Source organism: Aquila chrysaetos, chromosome 14, assembly GCF_900496995.4.
Source record: "Aquila chrysaetos chrysaetos chromosome 14, bAquChr1.4, whole genome shotgun sequence".
NCBI classification, from domain to species: domain Eukaryota; kingdom Metazoa; phylum Chordata; class Aves; order Accipitriformes; family Accipitridae; genus Aquila; species Aquila chrysaetos.
The window spans coordinates 12,545,778-12,566,587 of record NC_044017.1 but is presented as its reverse complement, the minus strand read 5'-3'; the positions used below and the strand labels follow the sequence as shown (position 1 = coordinate 12,566,587).

The following is a 20,810-nucleotide window of genomic DNA, read 5'->3' as shown; positions in this document are numbered from 1 at the left end:
CTCAGATATTAATCTCATGTTGCCTACATATAATTTCTAAAACCTGGAGGAAAATGTTCACTACTTTCTTCCAACTCTGAAAAAAAGCTGAATTATTAAAGGAGTAACATTTATTTTACTGTATTTTGGGTTTTTTTCCAATAACAAAGAAGTTATTACAGAATGCTTGTTAAATAACATGTTAAGAATGATGGAGGAATTTAGATTTGATTTCACATACTAGTCCATATAATAGTAAGTCAGATTTGAGCTTCATCTCAGGTAAAACAAATTTGTTATTTGAAAAAAAAATGGGGGGATTGACCTTTGCTGGCTGCCAGGTACCCACCAAGCCTATTTATCGCTCCCTCTCCTCAACAAAAGAGGGTGAAAAAAATATGATAAAAGCTTGTGGGTCCCAATAATAACAGGGAGATCACTTATCAATTACTGTCATGGGCATAACAGACTCCACTTGGGGAAATTAATTTAATTTATTGCCATTGATTGTAACAGAGTAGGATAGTGAGAAATAAAACAAAACTAAAAACACCTTCCCTCCCCACCCCTCCCTTCTTCCCAGGCTCAGCTTTACACCTAACTCTTCTAGCTTCTTCCCTGAGCGGCAGAGGGGGATGAGGAATGGGTGTTGTGGTCAGTCCAGAACACTTTGTCTCTGCTGCTCCTCCCTCTTCATGCTCTTCCCCTGTTCCAGCGTGGGATCCCACCCCTGGGAGACAGTCCTTCATAGACTTCTCCAATGTGGGTCCTTCCAACGGGGTTCTTAGAAAACTGCTCAAGCATGGGTCCTTTCCATGGGGTACAATTCTTCAGGAATGGACTTATCCAGCATTGGTACCCCACAGGGTCACAGGTCCTGCTGGAAAACCTGCTCCTACATGGGCTCCTCTCCAAGGGCCACAGCTCCTGCCAGGAGCCTGCTCCTGCATGGGCTCTCCACAGGCTGCAGTCTCCTTCAGGGCACGTCCACCTGCCCCAGCATGGTCTTCCCCACGGGCTGCAGGGGAATCTCTTCTCCAGCGCCTGGAGCACCTCCTCCTCCTCCTTCTGCACTGACCTGGGGGTCTGCAGGGCTGTTTCTCTCACATTGTACTCACTCATCTTTCCCCCAGCTGCTGCACAGTGGTTTTTACCCTTTCCTAAATATGTTATTATGAGGCACCACCAGTGTCACTGATTGGCTCAGCTTTGTCCAGCGGCCAGTCTGTTTTGGAGCCTAAAGGAAGTGGCTGTGTCCAACATGGGGACAGGTCCTGACCTCTTCTCACAAACCAACACCTGCAGCCCCCTGCTACCAAAATCTTGCCATGTAAAGCCAATATAATATCTTAATCACAACATTCAATGGATGTATTTTAAAAAACTACCTATTTTGTCTATAGTATTATATATTTATTTTTTCTGTCTACAATACGTTTTAAGTGTAACATAATGTTCTACTTAAAAGCTATAATGTGTAATACTATCCACAGACTATAGGTATAAGATATTATTTATTTTTATATATATATGTTGTATCTAGAAATGCATCTACAGGTAGGAACCTTTGATACTAGATCAAAATTAGACCCTGAGTGTAAACCAGCCACCACCATACTGGTCTGCTCAGAAGGGATTCAGCTGCTTACACATAAGTGCCTAATGTAGTTTGTGATACTCTAGGCTATGCAATATGCCTGAACGGGACCAAGCTGTATGGCATAGCACTTAAATGAAATCTGCACCCTTGTGAAGCAGAAACTTGGAGGTCAATATATCCTACAGTACCTCAAGTGAGGTACTAAAGTACCACAAGTGAGGTGCCTAAAAATAGGCACCTATATTTATGGACTTCAGTTCCACTTTTTCTCACCAATAGCAATAAAGAAAAAGGTCCGATGTGCTAAGTCAGATTACACATCCAGCTTTCAGAGGTTCAGAATTGGTGCCGATGAATCCTCCCCTCCAGGATTTGGTCTATCTTAAGATAGAGCAATTCAGTCTCTAGAAGTCCTTCATTCCACCAATTGTTCTTTCTCCCCTAAGTTTAGGTAAAAAGGATAGAATAGATGCTAAACTAGTCAGCCTATAGCCAAAGCTAGGTGACAAGAATCCAACCCAAGAGAACAACTTGTGGAATGAAGTACTACTGCTTGAGCAAAGGAATTGGAAAATTACTTTCACTGCACTTGCCTATGATGCTGGTGTCTATAAGACAAATTTTCAATCTTCAGTTGGGCTAAACTCCTATTAAATTAGAGTGAGATTATGCAATAACAGCTGAGAAAATAAGAGAAAGAGAGAGACTGACTGAGGAAAAGAGTTGATAAGGATATATAAATTTCCCTGATTAACAAACATCCCGTACTCTCTTTTTACAAAATATACTCCATATCCTTTTGAGGGTAGGAGGAATGAGGGATCTGGTACAAACTTGCTCCTCCTTGGAACAGAAAATATAGCAGATTAGGAGAAAAAGTATGACTTATATTCTGAATTTTTGTAAAATAAAGAAATCAGACATTTATTGACAGCACATCCTTTAAGGACTATTTTCTGGAAATTACATGGTTGCTCTCTAAGTATTCAGCAGCATTCCTATGCTTTGTGTAATATGAGAGCCACTTTCAATTATTTTCAAACTGGAATTACCTAAAAATGACAAACTTTTTTCACTGCTTTGTTCTAAGAAAAAAATTTTTAAATGTATCTTAAAGGTATGAATTTTCTTTTAACAATATAGCCATTTGGGGAGGGGGAGGATGCTTAGTCTATATTCTTTTAAAACGTATCAATCATCTGCCTCTTTCCTTATAGTAAAAGGAAAGTATGGATAAAAGGGGTGATATTACTTTAATAAATACTAATTGCAACCTGTGGATACCATCTGTGGCAGGGAATAATACAGCAGTTTCATTTCTCATGCTGTAATGAGCTGTTAAAGGTGGAACAAAGCTAGTTATCACCAGTTTTTTCAACTTGGCTAGCTGCCAGTGTTTTTGACATAAAGTAATTCAATCATTTAATAATCTGAGGTTGCAGTCTGCTTAAACCCAATCCATTTTAGGGTGGGTTTTAGATGACTGAGTCCAAAATAACAATCATTTAATCTGTCTTCTTTTCAAGACTTCCTAGATGTACAGGCCTCTAATTTCATTGGACATTTTCTTATTTAGCCCGAAAGTTCACTGAACATCTAACTGTAGTCACACATGACTGTTCTGGAGAGACAGATGCCAATATTTCAGTTGGAGCTGACCAAAAGGTTTGATGTGGTTAGGGCTACAGCCAAGCTTGTGACTACTTTTTAGAGAATAGATTCATGGAAGTGAAAGAATTGAATCCTAGACTTATCTTCAGGAAGGTTGAACCTACATCTTCTACATGTTAAAAAGGTGTCTTAGCTACCAGACCATGAAAAACAATCTGTCTGCCTCAGCTGCTTGAAGCTGGACCATTACAAAGCCAAGAACCTGAAGAACAGCAGGCAGGCAGAAGGGAGAGGTTGAGAGGGAAAGGGAGAGGAGAGGAGAGGAGAGGAGAGGAGAGGAGAGGAGAGGAGAGGAGAGGAGAGGAGAGGAGAGGAGAGGAGAGGAGAGGAGAGGAGAGGAGAGGAGAGGAGAGGAGAAGAGAAAAGCCTACAATTTTTCAAACTTAAAAGGAAAATCAATAAGTATAATAAAATGTAGACTGATAATGTCTTGATGAAGGACCAACAGTGCTTTGATGTTTTCCTACTCTTTTCTTCCTGTCCATAATGACAACATATCAGAAAGTTGACAGTGGAAGCTTCAGGTATTAAATCACTGAAAAACCTTGGTCTTCAATAGTCCTTGAATTAAATTTACCAAAAAGGTAAAACTCAAAGTTAGAAGAATGGTCCAACCTCCCATTGTGTCAGATAGTCTTATTGCATTATTAAGGAATTTTATCAAAATAAAGGGACCTTTTGAATAGTTGACAAAGGCTGGGACTTGGTTCTTACAATAATTTGAAGATTTGGTTTATGCACATATCCATATTTATGTCATCAGAATGTTTACAAAATGTTTGAAAAGACTGAAATAGATTTTGGTTTGGGTTTTTTTTTGTTGTGGGTTTTTTTGTTGTTTTTTTTTTTTTTTAATTTCTGCAATTGTATACTAACACTGTTCTCTGGTGCAGCCTCTGCATTAACAGATAACCAAACCCTGATGATAGGCTCTTTAAGAAATCAAACGTTGCGCATGTGTCGTGCATGTTCAAACCATGAGAAGCCAAGGCTAGCAGCAGCAGTTGCCATGTACTGAGAGGCATGTGAGTCTTATGAGGTACCCAATGGGGAGTGTCTGAGGGGCTTTCTGAGCCCCTGACACCCTTGGGCTGTGTGTGGGGAGGGACCAGGCAGCAGCAAGGATGATCATCTGCTGAAGGACACCAAGACTCTGGGGGACTGTGGCCTCACCAACCAGACCACCTGCCCCCAGTCATAATCTTCCTTCAGGCAGCTCAAGCAATGGTGACCACCCGACAGACAGCTATGTCTTCTGCATCCCCAGTGGTATTAGCACCCACTGAGACCGATGCAGCTATCCAGACAGAGATCCCAAGGGAACATGCAGTCATCCAGGTCTCTGGCTGAAGAGTGTGCCTGAGGTTTCCACTGGTATCTGAGGGCAGCAGCGAGAACGCCTGTGAGAGGTGTGCCCAGGTAGAACTGCTCTGCTTGGGGCAGAGCTTTGGAGGGAAGTGGACAGGTTGAGGAGCATCTGGGAGTCCGAGAAGGTGACTGACTGGTAGAACCACACTTTGTTGCCACTGGACATCTACCTTGCCTTCCCAGGTGTCCTTACACAACAGATACGAGGCTCTGGAATTGGAAGAATTGTCTTGGGAATCTGGAGAGGTCCCAGTCCACTGGAAGCTAACAAACATTATTTCAATTTTCAAGAAGGACAAGAAGGAAGACCCTGGTAATTATAAGCCAGTCAGACTCATTTTGGTGCCTTGTGAAATTATGGAGAAGATTATTCTGGGAGTTATTGCTCCGGCCCTCTGATCATCTTCATGGCCCTCCTCTGGATACATGGTTTAACTTTTAGGTTGCTCTGTGTGGAGTCAGGAGTTGGACTCAATGGTCCTTGTAGGTCCCTTCCAACTCAGGACATTCCATGATCCAATTATTCCAGTTAATATTTGTTAGAGTGACTATTTCAAATGGAATTCCTACACTTAATCAAACCAAGATACAGGTATAGGAGCCAAGGAGATTAGTGGAATCAATATTTTTCTGCAATCACAAACAAACTATGAAGTCACCTTGCAGAATGCTTGCCATTGTTAAGTTTAGCAAAACTAGGACTGAAAGAGTTAGACATCTGCTTCCATCCACTGTAAAAAATACTATGCCATAAAATCTATACAGTTTCACGTATAAGCAGGGATCTCCCCACATGATAGCTTAGGCTTCTGAGAAAGGAAATGGAAGTGATAAACATAAGAAGTACTGGACATGCTAAACTTTTCAAAATTAAGTACCTATTATTCATTGATCTTCATAATCACTTCATAATATCTCATGACTACTTCTGATAATATAGCATATAGCAAAGACTTAAATGTCATGAAGGTAACAACAACTCAAACACTAAAAGAAATGTCATCTTGTACAATGCCCCAAAGGTAATGAAAGCAAGATGAACACTGAATGATAGGAAAGAAATATTAAGGAAAAGAAAATCATCAAGAATAGTCAGCATGGCTTCACAAAGGGGAAAACATGCTTGACCAACTTGATAAGCTTCTATGATGAAATGACTGGCTTGGTAGATGAGGGGAGAGTAGTTGATATTGTCTACTTGGACTTCAGTAAGGCCTCAGTGTCAACTGCCTCTCATAAGATTCTCAGAGACAAACTGTTCATGTATGGGCTGGATGAGCAGACAGGGAGGTGGGTTGTAAACTGGCTGAAAGGCTAGGACAAGAGGGTGGTGATCAGTAGAACAAAGTCTAGTTGGAGGTCAGTAACTAGCCATGTACCCCAGGAGTGAATGCTAGCTCCAGTCCTGTTTAACAGCTTCATTAATGATCTCGAAGACGGGGCAGAGTATACCCTCAGAAAGTTTGCATATGATACATAATTGATGATGGACAACCTGCTTGTTCTAGGTGAACCTGCTTGAGCATGGAGTCAGACAAGATGACCTCCAGAGGTCCCTTCCAACCTCAATGACTGTGATTCTGTGACCACCCCTATCTTTAAATGATTTCTTGCCAAATATGTGGTGCCATTGTCAGACATCAGAGGGAAAGAAAATTTATATGGTATAAAGAACTTCTCAGTTTTTAACAGTGGGATTTTTTTCCTTATCAATTAACTCCATTCTGGAAGCATCACTGCTTTTTCATTCATTTCCTTTCCCCTCCTTTTCTTACTTCACAGTCCTCATGCTCCATATTCTCATTAATTTCCTCTTCCTCTGCTCTCCAAACTACTTTCTGATTCTCATATTTCATTCTCTTCCACATCTGCACTGCTGCAAAATTTTGTCTGAATCCTATCCAACAGTCCTCTCTTTCGGGCTTTCTTATTTTTCTCTGCTCTCCAAAACTTTATACCTTGGATCTTCCATGCCACCTGCAGCTGTTGCTGGGTCTGTGCTACTTAAATACTATCCTGTAGGTCATATATGATATGTATATCATATATATGGTATATACTTATGATACTATACCATAGCATAATAAAAACAGTAATGTAATTGGTTTTCTAATATAAACTAACAAAATAAATTAATATAAGGCAGTTCAACAGATAATGGAGTAGGCACTGGAGGTCTTCAGTAAGATTAAGTAAAATCAGTAAGACAGGGACACAGGCTTCCTGAAGCCAAGATTTTTGCTTTTGCACTGCATAGTGATTTAAATTCAACAGCAGAACTACATTAGAACACCTTTTAGCCCAGGGGTTCATCCACTCTTTCGAGATGTGAGTCCAAACCATTGCAGATTTAGGGATGCCTACTATCCAAGTACTCTAACCATAGCTAATTATTCAGACACGGGCTGTCATGATATGCTTTTTCTTAAACTGGATCAGAATAACCTAATCTTGAGACTGTTTCTTGACTCTAAAATATGTAATTTAACTATTCAGTTAAGCAAGAAAAGATGTCTGCCTGGAAAATTCAATAGACATTAGATCTCTGGCATGTTTCAAACTTGTCATCAGATCAGGTAGGTTTTTCTGGATCTCTCACCTGATCTTAAAACACCCTTCAAGCTTTTAGGGTTTGACTCATTGGCCTAAATGTAGGTGTTTAGTGCAATTTAAGATGCTTTAGGATATCTAAGACATTTTCACAGAACTGTCAGATATGACACAGGTCTTACAAGAGACTTGAACTGTTCTGGAATGGCAGAGGAAAATGGAGTTGAATGTTTTAGGGGACCTTAACTCTCACTGTGTTTAGGTAGATGAATTTAGCTTTTAAATGGTCAATGAATATGTGTCTCTTACTAGCCTGTTTGAAAATGGAGATGAGTACTTTATTCCCCATGGGACATCTAAGAATAAAAACATTAAAGATAATGAGTTGCTCAGATACTATGTAAATGAAGCACTTAAAAGTGCCTAAAACACTAAATTGTGTAGGTATCTCTTGCAATATTTGATGCTGACTGGAAAGGCTGGCAGTAAAGATTAAGACAAAGTGCTAACATAGTAGCAGAAGTCTATGATCAACAAAGTCAAATTTCAAAGCCCACGAGGATTGAATCTCTTAATGCTTTCAAAGACTGAATGTGTTCTAAATAAGTAGATGGCCTAGCCCATTATAAAATTTTACCCATACTATTATAAAGGGTGAGTTTCTCTAAAAAAAGGTGTTAAGAGATCATTAACCCTTAGTAGAACTATAAAATAATAAAATGCAAAAGAAAATATTTGGGAAAAGATGTGCCATATCTTTCCACAAACTAAGCAAACAGGGAAAAACCTACTTCTTTGACAGTGTGGTCCAAGAAAGATTTTGTAATGAAAAGACTACAGAAAGGACAAGTACATTATTGGTAGTCAGAGGATAGAGAAAAGTATTTCAGATAACCACAGAACTTACTTTTCTGTATTTACTTATTTGCTTGATTTATATAAAGAGATTTCTAGTGACTCTTCCTAGTCAATAAAAGATAGTAGCCATTGGTAACATACATGCATAGTAACTGTACAACGAGAAAGGAGAAAATAGTAATCAAAAAAGGTAAGACGGGAAATTTAGGAAAAAAAGGAAGCATAGCTAATTCAGTTAATAGAACACCACTATTTATTGTGAATCAGATTCATCCTTCCTACCATTAGACAAGTGTCAATGCTCTTTATGTAATCAATAAAGAGGGAGAAGTATCTTCAGAAAGCAATTTGGGTCTTAAATGGAGTGTCCCTCATGAGATTTTTTATTTCTTTCTACTGACTGTAAAGTGAGTGTGGAGTACTAGTCATGTAACAGGCTTCTCAATTTAAAGAAATAACTTTAAGTGCAAAAAAATCATGTTTATATAGATGTTGCTTAGAATCCTACAATGTACAGAAATAATAAATTAGAAGATTTGAATACATACAAATTTAGCTACTTCATTTCTTGAAAAATGAGTTATATCTATTTTTAATAAACACTTCAGTAATATTTTTGTTATAATTTTTAATTTAAGCCAGCTCACATTTGTGCTTCTGGAGCACTTTTATTCTGGCAAAGGCAGAACTCAGCTCAGGATTAAGACTTCAGTACACATTTGCTGAGAAAATATATAAACTTTATTTAAGGAATGTAACTGCCTTGATCATAGAAGTCATGTATGCTTTTTGATGGTTATTTAACCTAGGTGGAGATTCATGTCACCCAATTTACCTATGAGCAGAATGGAATCAGTGACCAACTCTCTGCTGGTACCCCCAGTTGTTTACTGTACCAGGAATCTACACAAGTATTTACACTAAACATCTACCCTTACAATGGAAAAAGTAAGACAAACTGCTGTAGGACTCTGTAGAAATCTGTAGGATTGTTTTAGTTTGAATCAGAAGTGCACTTTTTAAGTCTTCTGAATTTGCCCACATATCATTCTGTTGAGAAAAGGGGCCAAAGCAATACAGTAGTCGCTGCCAGAACCCCTGTTCACTGTTCTGTGCCAGAACAACTCCTTTTACATTGTACTTCCCAAAGAAAGGGGGACAAAGTCATGCCTGTTCCTGCCTCTATGGTTTAATCAGCACTTTCTGACTCTCTCATTGCAGGTGCCCTGCTGCTCTGGCTGGTGGATTTACTCATGCACCCCTGAGCTGGAGTGAGGAAGGACAGCCCTGCACTGCCCTCACACCCATCCAACACACTTGGACAAACATTTTCATGTATCATTCAAAATATTCTACTTTTTTTTTCTATGATTACATCTTCAAGATCCTTTTTACTTTCCAGTCACAAGAGAAAAAAACAAACAAACAAAACCCTCACCTACAGATGTCCCAAAGGGCTGACTCATACATTGGTCTAGTCCACGGCTTTATTCTCACAGAACACTGAAATAAAAGATATCCAGGTCTGGTGACTCAGGCATATGTTCATCTGAGGAATGGTATTACTGCTTATACAAGAATACAGTTGAATCAGTCTTTTTTATTATTATTATTGTTTTCCATCAGAAATGGATGATAATTGCTCAGTAGTAAGGTATTATAAATGTGAGATCTATTCACTGTGAATCATATATGAGAAGTATAATACATACTTGTTGCAAGAAGTTGGGGTAGAGAAGAGATCCAGATGATAAAATGGCTCATATACTTGCACTACTGAAAATGAAGTTTGTGCATATAATGGAAATGGCAATATTTTATTTTAAGAGCAGGACAGATGCAGCCCCTCTGTCAAGAGCATAGCTCTGTAGAGCAGACACAGAATAAGGACACCCTTCCCCGGACCAGATGTGTAAATCTGCAGTGCATTAGCATGTAGGGTAACAATATAGATGGATTGGGTTTACATGGCAAGGTTTTGGTAGCAGCAGGGCTGCAGGGGTGGCTTCTGTGAGAAGATGCCAGAAGCTTCCCCCATGTCCGAGAGAGACAGTTCCAGCCAGATCCAAGACAGACCCGCTGCTGGCCAAAGCTGAGCACATTTGTGGTGTTGATAGTGCCTCTGTGATAACATATTTAAGAAAGGGTAAAAAATGCTGCTCAAAAGCAGTTAAAAATCAGGATGCCAGTACACTGCCCCGTCTTTTCTCTCTTCTCTCTACTCTGCTTCTGACACAAGGGGATGCTACAAGTGAAGTATCTAACAAGTCGTGAGCCCACAATGCAGAAACAGCCCTAAAATGAATCATTTCCAAGAGACAGAACTTTCCCCCAAGAAAAGCAGTATTGGCATAGCCTCAGAATTTTAAATTTCACAGCCACCAATGGCTGAATAAATTGCTAGGGAAAAACACAAAGCCAGACAGACACACAACACAGACAGTATGGTTAAGTTAGTCTAATTTTCAAGGGAAAGAGGAATAAAAACAATATTTAGGCAAGGCATTAAAGAAAGAAAACTTCTATTCTATGCACAGTTCCATTAGTTACCTGAACAGCAGTAAAGCAGTAATTCTTTCTTGTTAAATCCATTACAATCTAGCAAATCATGGCTGTGATGTTAAACATTATAAGAAGAATTTTGTCCAACTGAATTTGGGAATTTTTTTTTTTTTTTTTTAGAATAATTTAGATTGGAAAAGACCTTTAAGATTGAGTCCAACCATTAACTAAACCATGTCCCTAAGTGCCACATCTACATGTCTTTTAAATATCTCCAGGGATGGTGACTCAACCACTTCCCTGGACAGCCAATTCCAGTGCATGATAACCCTTTCAGTGAAGAATTTTTTCCTAATACCCAATCTAAACCTCCCCTGGTGCAACTATTTCCTCTCCTATTGCTCGTTACTTGGGAAAAGAGAATGACACCCACCTTGCTACAACCTCCTGTCAGGCAGTTGTAGAGAGCGATAAGATCTCCCCTCAGCCTCCTTTTCTCCAGGCTAAACAACCCCAGTTCCCTCAGCTGCTCCTCGTAAGACTTGTTCTGTCACTGTCTTCAGCAAAGACAAGACTGTACATCTGAACACAATTCAGCATTGAGATTCTACATGAAATTTTTGAGGAATAATTCAGAGCTCATGCATTTATTACATCATTAATTCTTTTATCTGGATGAGGGTCAAAGTTATCAGCACTCATACTGGCTTGTTCTGAAAAATTTGTCATCTTCTGGTGTAGAGGGTGATAAATCAGAGCATGTGCAGGCATTTCTTCTTCTGTTGAGCAGGTATCTGAAGGCTGAGGCAGTGCATTTCAACAGAGGAACTTTAATGTCAATAGAAAACCACATGGCAAATATAATAAAAGTATCATAGGGTATTTTGTAACTTCACTCAGACATCCTTAATGTTCCTGACTCTGTGTTTGCAGGTCTTTATTTATAGGTTAAATAAAGTTTTAAAGTCTTTATTAGGTTTAAATTTGGCAGTATAAATTATATAACTGTTATATGGTTATTATTAATGGAATGCTTTGTCCTTTCATCTTTCTAGTTTTTTTCCCAGTACAGTGGTTGGGAGCATAATGGGCTGGCATGCAATTATTTGTTACTAATGGCTACTTACCCACCTGGGAACTTGTAAATAGCCATTTTATAATTACAAATATGTTTTATGCCTTAAATGTGCACCTGCCGATGACTGAGCCAAATTGCAGTACATGGGTCACATTCATTCTTCGTGTTCATTATGAATTAAAAGTAAAATCAGTGTGAATTTAAGCCTAGACAGCAGATGGCATTCAATGGTACAAGCACACTGCACCATATGTCTGCAAAATGCTTTCAAAAAGTACTTGGCAGTTCTCAACATTATAAAATAAAATTAGATAGTAAAAATAATATATAATTTGGAACTCATTTAACTAAAAATATTTTAATTAATCAATTGAAATTTAGTCCTACTCGCATTTGGTGTGATGAGAATTACATTATCAAAAGATGTTTAAAAAGATAGATGTCTTTTTTATATTCAAAAAGCCATATTCTCATTTCCTTAGTTTTTACTGAAAATCTAAACTTTTGTGTGGAAAGCTCATGAAGAAAATGAACTCCTATTAATACTGGCAAAAATCTCATAATTTTGTTTAGCTGTCATATCTCTGTGCTAATTCTGCTTACATTTAGAGCTAGTTCTGCTTACATTTAGTGTTTTCTTGCCCATACCCTATGCACTTCACTATGGTATTTCAGAGCATCATGGCAAGTATAAGGATTGCAACCTTTTTTTTAAGTGACAATTTAAATTCTTTAAAAACAGATGGGGCTGAAACATTTTTCTGGTCTTATGTTAAATCCTAATCATCATAAGGTCTAAATCATTCTTTTTTGCTATAAAATGAATGTGTAACAACCTTGTTAGCAAAAAAGTACAAATCACACTAAAGAATGTAAGTCAGTCCATCGATAAAGTTCAAAGTTAAGCCTCACAGAACCAGTGAGGAAGGCTGGTGATCAGAGGAGCAAATGGAACCAGCTAAACTCAAATTACAAAAGATGCATTTGGAAGACAGAGAGAGTGAAATATAAAAGGAAAGAGTCATTAGTCTGGATTGAGTAAGTGGTATGGCAGACATCCTTCAGAGAAAACAAAACGTTGCTCTATTGTCATAGACCTTTTAAAACATCTCTTATTTCCTGCAGCATTAATAATTTATAAATGGAATGGCACATAGTCATACAGATGCTAGATGGCAAAAAAAAAAAAATTCTTCAGACTTAAAGTCTGGGGCATTGTTGTGGCCACTGTAAGTGGATTAACACCCCATAAAATCAAACAGTACCTTGCAAAGCTACACAACAAAATAATCATAAAACTTTAATATGCATAAACTAATGTCTTCTGTGTTAAAGACAATAATATAAAACTGTATGTACTCTATTTAATGCTTTAAAATAGGAAGTTTACTTAGAGATTATATTTTGCTAAAAGACTATTCTCATATCAATGGGAGCACTTTGTGTTAGGTGCTTTGTACACAAAGGAAAGTTCGAAAAGGTCTTGTCTAAAGAAACGTGAACATTTGTATGAATAAGTGTGGATAGATCAACACATAGATAAAGATACAGATATCTTTTTACAACTTCTAATGACAATTTATTTATGAAAGTCTGGCTTGGAAAGGTCCTTGAAATATAAAGCCAAATGTAAATCACTTAAGTAATCTTTGTTACAATGCTGAAGTAGAAATGAGCAAAATCAGTGGGTGAGAAAATGAAATGAAAAAGGTAAATTCCATGTAATCTTGACTTAGAAAAATGTAAATTTGTAAGAAAGTCCTATGATTTAATTAGGTTTTGTTGACTAGTTCAGCAGTTTTAAAGGTCTCCTTTAAGGTGAATGCAGATTGTGTATTCTATATTTTCCCAATGGTACAGAGGAGCTCATTAGTGTCAGTAATGTACATTTATTAATAGATTTATGTTGCTTTTCAAGCAATTCAAGCATATAAAGGAATGCATTCTACCTGGCACATTTCTTTGAGCTGCTGCAGAGACAGACTGATTTGCATCTTCAGTTCTCACAAGATGTGACAGGTTGTGAATGCTTAAACTGACAGCAGACTGTGAGTAATAGCTAACTTTCCTCTTACATTCCTATTGTCTGCCTAGGAAATCACAGACTGTCGAAGTCAGAGAGTAAACAAAAGATGGCATTTGCACAAACTGTCCTGTAAGGCATATACCCAATTTTTCTTATCAGAAATAATAAGTACCTGGGACAGACACAAATGGTCAACATGGCCTTCAATCTTGTCATTACCACACCTCCACTGGAGAGAAAGAGTTTTCAAAGTTTCACGAAATCTTTTGGTTGTCTCCTGTCAGTGCCACCCTGTATAAAAAGGAAACAGCCTTTTTCTGAAGTATTGCAGAAATGATACTTAGTGAGTAGTTCATGTGGTATATTTTGCAAAAGAAATACCCTGTTATTGCTGAATTATCACCTTTACTCTAGGGACATTCATAGTAAAAATAGGAGCTGTGATACAAAAAGTAGTGAAAATGGCAGCATCTAATTAGATGTCAATGAAAGTGAGTACATACAGATTCCTGTCTTTCCCTTCTTAAATTGCTAATCCAACAAAAAGTAGTGGTTTATTCTTTGGGAACATGCAATTCTTGATCTCACTTCGAAGCTGACATTGTATTCCCTCTTGTGCCTTTGCTCTCAGTCATCCTCTAGCTCTTTTAACACCACCCAAAAAAGCCTTGAACTCTGAAATGCACTATAGACCCCAGGGTCACCATCCAAATATGTATCCTATGACCTAATCTGATTGCTTGTATAATAATTTCATTATCTAATGAAAGCTAATTAATTAATTTGTTCTTGAAGTCCATTAAGTGGACTTGAATTATAGTGTATTTTAATATATATCAAAGTATAGCGAATGTCAGAGAAACTCATTCTAGCACTAGTGAATCAAGAGTAAGTATTGGCATATTATTCCACTGTTACTTGTGGTCGCTCATGCCAGAAAATGGGTAAATAACTTTAGCTTAACTTTGTCTAATTTCTGCTTCCAGGCAGGGAAATTATTATACCATTGCCTTCCAAAAATAAGTCCTTCATTTCCGTTTCCATTATTCTTTAAAATAACTTGATTTTTAATTTGTTTTAACCAATAAAGCCTTCTTTCTTGACTATAGACATTTAAGGCTTGACATCATTGCATGGAAAATCCTTGGTTATCATCTGAGACAACCTATCAGGACTGGTGCATAAAACACAGAAATACATATCATTCTGGATCAGCAGCCAGGAAAGTTTCCCTATAGCAACTCAAACAGCACTAACTGTCCATTTTTAGATGATTGAATTATATTCCGTGAGGTCAGGAGAGCTGTTCAAATCACTCTCAAGTGGTATGAACTCCTATATTTGTTCTGCTAAATATCTCTCTAGACTCTTGACTGACTGTGTTGACAATGTGTAGGATTCAGTTGCCTAGACATAGGCATCTAACACCATTTTGGGCCCTCTGGAGTATTGCCTTCCATGTTACTCCAGAAGGAGGTGTATCTCTTGGACATACAACATCCAGCTCTGTACAGACACCTTGGTAAAACCCAGAGCATCTCAGGTAACACTACATGCCTATGTTTAGGCAATCAAATCCCCCAGATTTCCATTGTCTTGCAGCTTAGACACTGAGGTTAGCTGGGGACACCTACATTATACATCAGTATATAAGTGTTTGTAAGTGAAGTCCAATCCCACTCAGAATAATATAAGCTGTCCCTAATCAATGTTCCTCTTTAAACTACTTTCTACAGATAACTTGGCTTAGAACTGTTTAAAGTTTCATGAAATTGTTCAAGCAGTTTCGGGGCCTGCATCTATTTTTTTAATCTCAGAATTCCATTCAATATATCAAAGACATTGTCACATAAGGAATATAGTTACTTAGCTAACAGTACCCACAGAAATATGAAAAAAGTGTCAGGCAGTATTTCAAAAAATTCTTCCTTTGTTTCATCTTTTAAAGGCAATGAAATATTAGTGGAAGGATTATGTAGAAAACACAGATTTTTCTCTCTCAAATCTGAGGTCTATAGTCAGCCACAGAAATGTTTGAAAGAGTGATACTAGCATTGTCTTAACTGGCAACGTCAAGTCAATATTTACTCTACAATCACTACCAATTTTCTGTTTTGTTATCTTACCCTCTGTCTCCTCTTCAACTAAGTCTGTGCCACCTATGCATTCAGGTCAATATTTTACTTTGTGATTTTTTTATGCTTAGAGCAGTCTTTTTCAAACCACTGCTGCCATACCTGCCATAATCTTCCTTTCTCGACTTCTGCAAATCCTGTAAAATTGCAAATTTTAACAGTAATAAATGTAAAGCTATCACTGTACTTCCTGACTCTTGGGTTTCTAAAAGCTGCCTTGATTCATGACATAATTTAAAGTAGCTATAGTGGTGATGTTAATAAGGCTGGGTTGCAACAATATCTAGGAAGCATTATATTGGTTGATTAAAATAGAGTACCCTCCCAGTCAAGCACATGAGAGAGAGGAAAGAAAAAGGTGATAATAAACTTTCGACCAGCTGTTGCTGGACAAATCCCCAACAATCTGTTTAGGGCAGAGTTACTACCTGTGCATCACCGTGCCCCAAGAAAATAGGAATAGACCCACTGGCTAGTTTGCAAATGGATTATTAGTCTATTTCTGGAAATGTACCTTAAAAAACATTTTATCAATATATTCTAAGAATATATATCCATGACAACTCTCACCAGCACAGTTGTCTCCCACTGCATTTGCACTAGTACAGGGAATCTTTGATCTTTCAGCAACCCTATCTGTTTGATGTTCTCACCTCAGCTACTTTGTCTGCATGAGTCCCCAAATTACAGAGTTTTGTTCTTCTGACCGTTCTGGGCAACTGATTCTCTCTGGGTCCTAAGATTATCATTGCTTCAACGTCCAGCTATTCTAGATGCTCAGTCTCATTTCTAATAATATTTTGGTTTTATAGGCTAGCATTTACACTGCTCTGGATCTTTTAACCCTAGTTTTTTCTGTATTAAGTTCTCTAGGTCCTTTCTGAAACACTCCTGCCATGTATTAATTTCCCTTGAGTGTTTTGGGTCTGCTACGCGATTTCCTTCACTCTGCCAGTGGAATTATGATTTAACATACCCTATCTTTTTAAGAAGAGAGGGTTGTGCAGGGAGTATAAGTAAGCAATGCTTCCTCTAGGAGATGATTTGAATTTTTTTTTTCCTTTTTTTTTTTTTCCCCCTAAGACCTTGGGAAGTAATGAGAAACATGTATGTATTAGAAAGGTAGTTAAGAGGACCATGTAATAAAAATTGTGGAATAGAGCTTGCTATAGAGAATTTGTATGAATTAACATTAAGAAATACCTTAACTAGCACAATGTTAAACTCAGTCTTGTGCTTAGGTAGAATGAGGACAAAGTTATTAAGAAAATGCTGATCCATTTTTAAACATCACTGACCTTTCCAAGAATCATGTTTTGCACTGGGTTTATTCTGTGTTTTCTTACACAGTGCTTTTCTATAATGTATGTAAGGATAGAAAGGATCAGATTAATGTAGGCATAACTTACTCATTATTCATCAGCTAGACATTTTCTGTTCCTGGGTAATCTCCAGTCTGGTTTCTTACTGAAAAATGTCCTCAATTTAAATTCCTTAGCATATAAGACTCCACAGAGTCTTTACTGTAAAATATATATATATATATATTAAAAAAATACACGTGGATTAAATTGTTTTCCAAGCAGTAGAAGACCTAGAAGACATAACAATTTCCCACAAACAATTATTGCTGGTTACACTGGTGGTAGTACAGTGTTAAAATAAGATATTTACAACTCTGCTTTACATTTTTTAATTAACAGCTTACAACACAGTACCATAAATACATCTGGTTTCAATTAGCCTGGGAGATGAAAGGTGATTGCAGGTTTTTAAAGTTCATTAAAGAGGTGACTTCATCTTTTTAATTAATTCAGTCATGACACACTGCAATCTATAACTGGTAATGTGATCCAATTGGGATTTATTATTAGCCTTTCCTGTACCTTAACATTTTTTGTAATTGTAAGCACTATTTAAATTCATGTTTAAAGTTGAATTGCACTGAAAAAAAGTCCTTTCCCGTCTCGTTCCCTCTCGCTTCTCCTTTGATTACATTTCACGTGACAAATTATATGGTGGCTTCTGAAGTTTCCTAGATTTATTGCAGTATCTGAAGAGAGAAATTCTCTTTTCTGTGATTATTGAGAACAACAGCTGGAACGACAAAAATCACAATTTAGCCTCATGCAGTTGGTCTCAGATACCAAGTTGTCTCAAATGGCACTGACATCTATGTGTAGGCAAATAAAACCTTCTCCAACGAAAACAGAAGCATAAGATTTCCCATGTTTTCAGTGGAAGGAAAGCTAACTATTTAAAATCCAGTTTGGGACTCAGAAGATAGGTACATCATAAAAATACAATGCAATGTCTTAGGCAATGAATAATGCTGTTGTTTATTGGATTTATGGTTTGCTTTGTAGTCCTAAAGCACTTCACCCACTGTAGCTGTGGTGCATTGACCTTGGCTGACCACCAGGTGCTCGGCAGGCTGCTCTCTCTCTCCCTCTTCTCAGCAGAACAGTGGAAGAAAATATGATGAAAAGCTCGTGGGTTGAGATAATAACAGGGAGATCACTTACCAGTTACCGCCACAGGCAAAACAGACTCTACTTGGGGAAATCAATTTAATTTATTGCCAATTAATTGTAACAGAGTAGGATAGCGAGAAATAACACAAAGCTAAAAACACCTTCCCTCCACCTCTCCCTTTTCCCAGGCTCAACTTCATGCCTAACTCCTCTGTCTTCTTCCCCCAAGCACCACAGGGGAATGAGGGATGGGGGTTGTGGACAGTCCAGAACACTTTGTCTCTGCTGCTCCTTCCTACTCACGCTCCTCCCCTGTTCCAGCGTGGGGTGCCGCCCATGGGATACAGTCCTTCATGAACTTCTCTAACCTGGGTCCTTTCCACAGGCTGCAGTTCTTCAAGAACTGTGACAGCATGGGTCCTTTCCATGGGGTGCAGTCCTTCAGGAACGAACTGCTCCAGCATGAATCTCCACATGGGCCACAGTTCCTCTCAGATAACCTGCTCCTGCGTGGATTCTTCTCCAAAGGCTGTAGCTCCTGCCAGGAGCGTGCTCCTGCATGGGCTCTCCATGGGCTATAGTTTCCTTCAGGGCATACCCACCTGCTCTGGCGTGGGGTCCTCCACAGGCTGCAGTGTAGATATCTGCTCCACCATGGTTCTCCATGGGCTGTAGGGGAACAACCTGTGTCACTATGGTCTCCACCATGAGCTTCAGGCGAATCTCTGCTCTGGTGCCTGGAGCACCTCCTCCCCCTCCTTCTTCATTGACCTTGGGGTCTGCAGAGGTTTTTCTCTCAGATTTTCTCAATCAACTCTCCCACAGCTGCTGCACTGCATTTTTTACCCTTTCTTAAATACGTTATTACAGAGGCACTACCAACATCGCTGATTGGGTCAGCTTTGGTCAGCAGTGGATTCATCTTGGAGCCAGCTGGAACTAGCTCTGTCCTACATGGGGGCAGCTTCTAGTGCCTTCTCCCAGAAGCCACCCCTGCAGCCTCCCTGCTACCAAAACCTTGCCACATAACCCCAATAAAATAGCCTATAAAACTACTTGATAAAAATGCTGACAATTATATAATAATAAATAATAACAATTAATTGAAATAATTTGGGTCCTGGTTGCACATTTTTAGGATGGATCACCTCCTTTTTTTTTTTTAATAAGAAGCTGATGTTCTCATGTGCAGTAAATACAATAAATTTTGCTTTGAGAAAAAAACTGTAAATTATGCAACAATTTGCTACAGTAATGGTGGGTTTGGCAACTCAGTAATAGGCACACCATGAATGTGTACTAACAATTTGTCCATTGGTAACAGAAAAATTTACTGAGACACAATGGACAAAAGTTGTAAAAGACAAAGAAAACTGGACTAATATGAGTAGTAAAAAGTTGTTACACATACCAATACTTTCTCCTCTGTGATCATTAATGTGACATGAGGCAGAATGGATAACAACTGTGTATTTTCTATGCTCCAGGTATCTTTCCTTACAGACTTCCATGAGAATGGTCTGAGGCAAACACACCAAACCTACAAAAGACATCACACAACAATAATATCATGACATCATCAGAAACTTTCCCTCAGGGGAATCTGAGTCCTTCAGTTAGTTGTTTAGGCTTATAGGGTCAGACTTACATTACTTTCCTTGGTCTCTTTTACCCTTGATACCTCTAAGAACTGAACTACCCTCTGAAGGTCTCAATCTTTCCTTTAAAATCTCCATTTCAATATCTCAATTGAAAATTGAGATTGCTTTACATTACTTATTGTCTATTTAATTTGTGTCTTAGCCACTTTACTTATGTGCCTAATATTATATAGGCTGAGTTTGTTCTTGGCCTCCAAAACTGAAACCCTACCCATTTAGTTTTCTGCATTTTGTTTCATTTCAAAAATAATATGCTGCAACTCCCCATAAGAATATTGATTTTAATCATAGTCACATTAATGTGCCTCACATTTTGAGGAAGTAAATAATCATCACACACCCCATGCAGAGCCAAATGCAGGATTCTTCCTTTCAAACCACAAAAACCTTTGAAGTTATACATGCAAAGCTAACCATTGTGGTTTCTAATTATTTTTAAAACTGTCTGCATGAATTTAGCTCAGAAATTTCACCATGGAGTCAAGCTTCTAAAAGGTGGATACTTCAGGTCTGAGTATCACATACCTAAGAGCCATATTCAGGTTAGCAATAATGAGGTCTAAGACGGTTATAATGGATATAGTGGTGTTGGGAGAATTTATTAAACTACGCAGTTTTTAGGGCTGTCTTGCACAACAGCACATGCATTACTACACCAAAAAATCAACATTAAGTACTATATTACTACATATGCTAACTATATATTCATACTATACACACTATATGCTATAATCTCTGTGTAGAAACTATCTAACTACATATACCTTATATACTATGTGTACAAACTATATACACATATAAAACTATCCAAATTTTTGTCCTTTTTTGTTCTATTATAAATGTTTTGGCCTGACACACCACTGCTTCATTTGGATTCTTGAGATTCTGGCTCTGTTTGCCTCATCACT

At 38.1% G+C, this 20,810-nt stretch overlaps 1 long non-coding RNA gene across 1 annotated transcript; it reads right to left on the bottom strand.

The window, feature by feature from the left end:
• Window positions 1–1,065: 1,065 nt before the first annotated feature.
• LOC121233797 lies at window positions 1,066–19,268 on the bottom strand. Its single transcript, XR_005933964.1, has 3 exons — window positions 19,057–19,268; window positions 13,556–13,566; window positions 1,066–1,079 (listed from the first exon to the last, which is right to left on the bottom strand). It is a non-coding gene; the product is annotated as an uncharacterized LOC121233797 (long non-coding RNA).
• Between the last annotated feature and the right edge of the window lie 1,542 nt (window positions 19,269–20,810).